The following is an 8,651-nucleotide window of genomic DNA, read 5'->3' as shown; positions in this document are numbered from 1 at the left end:
TATTTGGTTTTTGAAATATTAAGCGGTTCATGATGAAAGAATCACTTTTTTATGTATATGTATTTAATCATTGCTCATAAAATCATATTACCAAGATCGATTCAACTAATTAGTTAAGTATTATTATTTATTGATTTTTTCCTGGCAACATATTCCAAGTATTTCTATTTTCCTTGATAATTTTTCTGAGACTCATTATTTACTTTGTTACGTAATTTTTGTTTAATAGCCAGTAAATACGTATATATTTATTAATTATCTTTTTTAATTTGTAAGAGACGAAAATTTAAATAAAAATAACATTATCTACCTATTATCTTCATACGTATAACACGTCATATTATTTTATATGTCAAGCACTTGTGTAATTTGTAATACTACCTATATAATTAAGTACTATATTAATTTATCGAAAACGTTACATCGAAATAGTCTGTATTTTTTGAAGGTAGACAACAACAAAATAAACACAATATTGTCTAAAACGTACGTTGAAGCATATTAAAAATCTATTATTAATCAAAAAAATTAATTCGTTGAAGTGTGTATTGCGTGTCAATTGAGGACTTGTACGTGTCACGCCTGTGACGTAGTTGGATATAGAATAAAAAACATGCTAATGTATTAATGATTTTTTTTTTTTAATTATTAAAGTTCGAGTTATTTTATACGCATTAAGTTAGTTTTGATGCGCTTATTCGATAAAAAGTTAATAACAAAACCCATCAATAAATAAGTACTTAATTCCACAAATAGTTTTAATGAAGTATAGGTAAGTATCTAATGATTTAATAATTAATAATATAATATACCGCTACATTCTATAAGATTATAATCACTTATATGTTGTATTATCTAGTTTAATGATTTTTTAGCGACAATAACTCCTGTACCATTAGCGCAGATCAACTTCTTATTTGAAAGGGTATTATTGTTGTTATGTCAAAAATAGCTGAAACGATAAATTTACATTTTATTATATAATAATATCAAAATTAAATAGTCAACAATACAATAGTATTAATTATAGTTCATTTGTAATTAATGATTATCTTTTTTAGTCCAGTAAATATGACACATTAAAAAAAAAATGTTTTTTTTTAAATGCAATGTGATTTTATTAAAAATAATATGTTGTGGAACAACTATAATAAAATGAAGTATATAAAAGTAACTGTGAAAAAAAAATTTTGTTATCTAACAATATAATTTTATTTTACAATCAATAAAATTAAAAAGCAATAGTTGGTGCAAGTAAAATGTGTTAAATTATTTTTAACACTTAAGTGACTTGATTGATTGATCACTGTTTCAAGTTAAAATTTAGTAGAAGTAATAGAATTTATATGAATCAATATCCATTTATAACGGTTCATTGAAACTTAGGTCACTTTATTTTTTAATTTTCATAAGTAGATCAACACTTTACATTTTATGATTAAGTCAAACATTTATTGGACAATTGTTTTGTACTCATAGGTGACCGAAGACACAAGAGATATTAGTGGGTTGCTGTATATATTTAAATGATTGTAAAATCAATAGAAGATCAAAATTAATTTAAGTATTTAATTTAATTTAATTTAAGAAAAATTATACTATCGTACTAAAATGAAAGTGAATGTTTATCATTAATATAACTTTTTAACTTTTAGCAGAAAATATACTGAATTACTGAAGCGGAATAATTTATCCTAACTAAATATTTCACTACAAATTATAACTAAACATATTGTTTAATATATTTCAAATGACTTAAGCAAATAACATACCTTATATCATATTATAAAATATACAATAGTGAGTAGGCGTATTGTATATCTGCTTATATTTATTAAATCGTTTAAATTATTTCAATATAATTTTAAATTATTTTCGTAGCAAAGTTAATAATAAATAAAATTAACATTATCAGCTATATATAAACCTTATTAAAGTAAATAATGAATCAAATCTGATATACTTTTCAAAGTATTTAATACTTAATACTAATCATTAATCAACTAATTTATTTATTGAGTAATTTTATACAGACATTATTAAGACAATAATATTTTATTATGATTTATCTATCCCTTAAAACAATTGAAAATTATTGATTTATCGAGTTGTGTAAAATTACTTTTAGGATTATTATAGTGATCTAATTATTCACAGAACAGTCTTCCCATAAAATAGCTAAACTAGCTACCTATTTTGATTTGTAAGTACTACATATTTATGTTTAATAGTACGTAGGTACTATATATAGTACATCTATAAAAGTATTTGATTAATAATGTTGACATTAATTATTGATAAACGACCATATTTGCTAACATATTAGATGTTTGTATTTTATACGCTTAACATGAAAACATCACGTTTCGTAGTTGTAAGAGTGATATTATTGCCTACTTATAAGAACATGGGAATATGTGTTCTAAGTCAATAGTTAGGCAATTCTAGATTATAAGAATATTATCATTTAATTTAATTTATATTGTGTTTTTTTATACATAGATTTATCAATATATATTGTATATAAATATATGTATATTTACTTATTATTTATACCTAAATAAAAACGGAGTGAACATTCAACTCATTGAAATGTTTAAATCTTTTACGGATGTGAAGGTATAATATTATGATATATGTGTGTGTGTGTTTGTGTGTGTGCAAGGCTAGTAAGTTAAATTATTTTTCTGAATCATCAAATGCATTTAATATAAAAAAAATAAGTTAAAAATAATCTTATATATTAATTTCAAAAATAGATTATGTGGTTATACAACCTAATATTTTAATTTATAATTTAATTTTTCGCCCTCCAGTCGTGTGCGTGTTTGTAAGTGTAAGTATATGTTACCTATTTTATTGTCAAACTGTCAGTGCATAGAAAATAAAGTTAATTTCAAAACAGATTTTTAAAATCAAATGTGCTTTAACATTTCAATCTATAAAAAAATTGATAAAAATTGATCATCAGGTTTTTAAAAATTAAAACTGTTTAAAAATTTTATAATTATTAACGAAAATTCTAAATTACTTTCTATATTTATTGATTTTTTTTAAAAATTAATAACTATAAAACATGAAAAAATTGAAATTAAATCTGATTGTAACTAAAATAATTACGTATAGCAATAATGAAGCAATTGAAAATAAATTGTAAAGCCATAGGTAGGTACATATCTTTTGAACGTTTTTTATATTGTTGTGTTGCTTTATTCAATTACATTATTTTTTTTTCACTATTATTAATTAATGTTGATTTTATATTACCATTAAATTTATTTAAATTTATTTTGTTAATTGTATTCAATATTAAAAGTTTTTAAATAATTAAATTACTTTAAGTACCAATAATATTTACAAGATTGATTTTAATAAATTGTTTGTATATTTAAATATTATTTAAAAGTATCAATTCAAAATAACCTTTTTGGTACATTATTACTTAATTAAGGTTGGTAACAAACATTCTTAATTATTTTATAACTCATGGTGATAAGATTCTGAGTAAAGCGAAGAATATAAGTATTGGTTTTACAAAGATATATTTTCATTTTTTTTTTATTATTATTATTATTCTTTCGTCACTTTTTGGAGCAGTAAAATTATTTCAATCTTAAAATAAAAAATTTTTTTTTTTTTTTATTGAACTTAAAAAACATCAACAGCAAAGTTTACAATTTTTGTGTTTAATACTTATTACGTGGTATTTATAACTAAAATTATACAATTATTAATACGTTGTTTATTATATGTAATTACTACTAACATTAATATTATAGTTATCATTAATAGAAGATTTAAATTTTATTTTAAAGGTCGGTCTTATTTTGGAAAGCTAACATATTTGAAATATTTTCAGTGCCTGGTCCTAATGCTTCTTACATGTTGGGTGATATGTTGCATTTTTTAAGTTCATCGGGGTATTGGTAGCACTCTGTTAAATCTTGTTTTTAGAAGAAAATGGAATTTTATACCTATATTAATGAGTGAACACAATTACAAGTACTTTTTAAAACAGTAAAAAGAAACTAAAAATAATCACAGAAACATAAAATATCTACTTATGAAATATCAGTTTTAATAAAACCTGACTTCAATATACCTAAAAATAAAATTTTTATAAGTGGTTTTAGTTATTTTATGGAGATTCAAAAAATACTAGCCATAGGTACTTTTTAGTAATATGGTATTTAATTTTAAACTACCTATTTATACTATGAACCGATTAAAACTATTCTAATACGCATGGTAGTATGGTACTAACTTAATAATAAATAAAATAATAGAAATAACTTAATAAGTAAATATCAATAATAATTATTATATAAAATAATATAATAATACACCGCAAATGATGTTTTTAAATTTATATCAAATACCAAAAAAAAAAAAAAAAAAAAAAAAAAAAAAAATTTAAAAAAAATTTAAAATTAATTTAAATTAATTTTTTTTTTTTTGCAAAAATTTCAAACACAAACCGAATTCAACGCTTCCAATCCAAAACGCTCCGTGCCATAACCAAAGCCCCTTTTTACGTATCCAACCAGACCCTACATAACGATCTTGCCATCCCACCCGTCTGTGATGTAGCTAGAACTTTTTATAGACGATTTAATTTAACTGCTAAGAACCACGATAATCCCCTAATCAAAGAACTTGCGTTGACAAACATACCCGACAATCCTAGGAAAAGGCTAAAACGGCGGTGGTGTCGGGACCTATTAATTTAGACAATTGCTTATTATTATTTCATTGTAAATTCATAAAAAACGTATGTAAATAGCTGTCCAAGTGTCTTCAGTGGAAGGCTTCTCCATTCTCTAAGCCACTTACTTCTATTCAGTTATCTATTTTACTTATTGTTCAATTTTATGCAACAGATTGTAAATATAAAATAAAAAAAAATTAAAAAAAAAAAAATATCAAATACCTACTAATAGTGATATTTATGTATGCACGTATTATATAGTACACAATTTCCACTCAAAATAATTTTTCGTGTGTGATTATTTATCATTATTATTATAGTTAATATTTTTTTATTATTAATTATTATTATTATTATAGTTCATATTTTATTTTTATTAAAATTATTATTAATATAATTAAATGTATTCATTATAGTAACATATTCAATAATGAGGTACACTAGAAATCAACAATAACAAATCGACTTCCCTGGTTTATTTTTTGAGTTTATGTAAACTTATACGAAAAATAAATTATAATGCTAAATTAAAATTTTCTTTATCAAGTATGTATTTGAGATTTTCAGAAGTCTTTATAAAATTTATTACCCGCACTTGATAAAACTGTAAGCATCACAACATAGAACCATTGTTAAAAAGTGATTAACTTTGAACTCAAAGTCTATATTTTGTTTATTTTTTTATTATTATTATTATTGTTTAATTAATATACAATAGTTTAAATCACTTTATAATAGTTTATATTAGTTTTAAAATTTGTCAAGTGGTGCTGGATTTATATCATAAGCAATTTGTTATTGTAGATAATAAAATCATGATTTATTTATTGATATGTATTAATTTTAAAATGATGAATGTTTTAAATTTATTTATTCTTGTATATAGAATACTTTTTTCTAAAAATGTTTCTATTATAAATTTTGAGGGAGGTTTCTGATAGAAAATTAAATTTATTTGGTACTATTGGGAGGTCAAAGTTCAACTCAGTGCTTAATAAGTACTGAATTCTTAATACTTTTAAAAGTAATCGGTGAGGGGTATGATAAGTATTTTCTAAAATTCTAATATTATTGAGATAATCAAACTTTAATAGCCTATAGCAACCTTCGATATCAAACAGTTAGACCGTCATCGCCTAGAACCGTTTTTTTTTTTTTTTTTTTTTTTATTGAATACAGTATCTTATCATTGAACTAAAAGTTATAATTCCATTACTGTGACCTATTTAAGGACGAAGTACATTCAAAATCTACTGTACAATAGAGCGGTTGCCTTCTTAATATAAATTTATTTATGCTATTTATGTAAGTTCTGAGTACAATTTTTTTCAAATTTATTGAAATTGTTTGTGATTTATTTTACTTTAAATATTTTACATACATAGTATTATAAAACAATTTTAATTTATTGTAGTGTTATTTACTTTTTATAGTATAATTTACTACACAGTTAAAATACACTATGGAAATTTATAACTCACTTTTCTTTAAAATGTATACTTAATTTTAGATTTGAATCAAATTATAAAAAAATATAAATGTGCTAATTAAAATCTGTAAATCAAAATTATAAACAATTAAATTATCATAAAAAGCAATAATTAGGTAAGCACTTACTAGTTTTTAAGACATTGTATTATTTAGACATTCTAAAAAATAGTAGATACTAGATACTTAGTAATAAATATAAACGACACAAAAATCAAATAATTTCGTAGTACAATAATTAATTATTATATACGTACATGCCTATTACTTAATAGTTTATAAAAATAAATTATGTAATACGATTTGTTGGAAGGAGGATAATATGTCTTGACAATATACTGCGATTTTATTCACTAAAATTTATGAATAAATATAAATTGGAACTGATTGTAATGAAAATGAAATAAGGTGGTTATAAGTATATTTAGATATTATTATGCATCTGAAAAACACGTGGTTTATACTACTTGTACATTAATCCTAGAAACGAAAAACACGCTTGTATAGTCTCAATTAAATAATATACATTAAGCGGCCACGAACACTTATAGCATAAGTTATTGATAATTTCGTTAAACTACTATTGCAAAATTTAATTTTAAATGCTTTGAGTGTAGACAATCCCGTTGTTGACATCATTATCACGTGGTATGGAAGGTGTAACTTGGAGACACAACTTTTCTCAATTATTTTTGCGTATGAACATTAAAATAAAGTTTTATGAATAAAAATAGTGTTTCAATTTTTTTACCAAAATGTCAATTATATTTTCCAACCCTAAATTTTTACATAGGTGATATTATTTAATACATGCGCATAAAATGTAATAGAATATAAATTATGTTGAAATATGACATTATATAGTTACAATAAAATTATTATAAGGGCATTTGTGACTTAGCTTATATTAGGTACAGTTATTTTCTAGACATTTTGTCGAAAATTACAGTAAAAATAGCGCTAAAAGTACAATGAATACTACACCTCCGAAGTATGTAAACCTGTATTTTACTCTTGGTAAACTTTGGTAAACTTAAAGCTCTTTTGAGCGTGTCTATTTTACGACTCATTGCTCAATCTCAATAAAAATATAAAAACGACACAAGTCACAAAATGTTATGTATTTAGTAGTCATCCAACATACACAAATAACATATTTTAAAATAAAATTTACATTTTGTATAACACGACAGATATTTATTGTTTTTATTGAGTCAAAGAAACTTATTTTGGATTTTAAAATCATTATATTGTGTTGTTGGACATTGTTGGTTATTTTGATATTTTTATAGCGACATGAGATACTTTTAATTATTTTTTAAATTACATTTTGTATACTTACTCATAAATTCGTTTAAAATTTAAAATATAATAGACAGGTAATATTTTTTAATAGTGTTAGGTCAACGATCCACGATAATCTAAATAAAGAAACTAAATTGATTGTACATTTTCAGTATATCCGATGAGCGATGAATATAAAATTAATAAATTATGGGTACACGTTTTCTTTATAAACAGGTTTACATTTTTCGACGAGTTCACTACACAAGCCAGCTATTATAATGTTAATTTTATATAAAAGTAAATGATTAACGACTCGCAATCTGTGGCTGTAATCTTTTGACCGAGCCTTGCAATTTCTTAGTGATCGATAACATGACCTACCTATAAAAAAATGGTATACGCATTTCGAACTGTACAGTACTATTGACTGTAGTTATATGGGCTAAGACTTGCCGATAAAAAATAACCGAAAACCTTGAGAAAAATCCAAAAATTCTATAATATATCATCAGTCATGACCCGCCATATATTTACATACTTACTTATCCTGTATCCAATGATTAATAACACAAATTTATGCGCGTATAAACAAACAAACAAAAACATGCGAACCACAATTATTGAACCTGTGTGTCCGTTTAATACAATACGTACCGCTTATAATAATAATTGTGAATCGTGCACGTTGTTTGTGTTGCCATTATAATTATCACTGTTCGGTAACCACTTGGTGAATTTGAATCAGTGGCGTAGTTATGGTTTTGTTTTGGGAAGGGGAGGGGGTATATAACTTATTGGATAAACATAAAATATTGCATATTATATCTGTGATAATAACATAATATGAGTAATTTTATAATCAAACAATCTTATATCGAGTATACGTTAATGCATTAAACATTAAAAAAAAGTCACTGGGTAAGGATCTATCCCCAACATCCCCCCACCCCATAGCTATGCCGCTGAATTGAATTTCTTAGATTTGCGATTCACGTATTTTATTAATACCATAATTAATATTTAATAATAGTTCAACGATTGCAAGACGTTTGTTATTCGTTTCATTACGAACTACTGTTGTTCGAGAAGCCAATAAACATAATAATTAATACCTTATATATCATAAATTCTTAAAACATTTATACACAAACAAGAACATGTGCTTTCA

Source organism: Melanaphis sacchari, unplaced genomic scaffold, assembly GCF_002803265.2.
Source record: "Melanaphis sacchari strain LSU unplaced genomic scaffold, SCAv2.0 Contig4_pilon_pilon, whole genome shotgun sequence".
Taxonomy (NCBI): Eukaryota; Metazoa; Arthropoda; class Insecta; order Hemiptera; family Aphididae; genus Melanaphis; species Melanaphis sacchari.
This window is presented reverse-complemented; position numbering follows the sequence as displayed.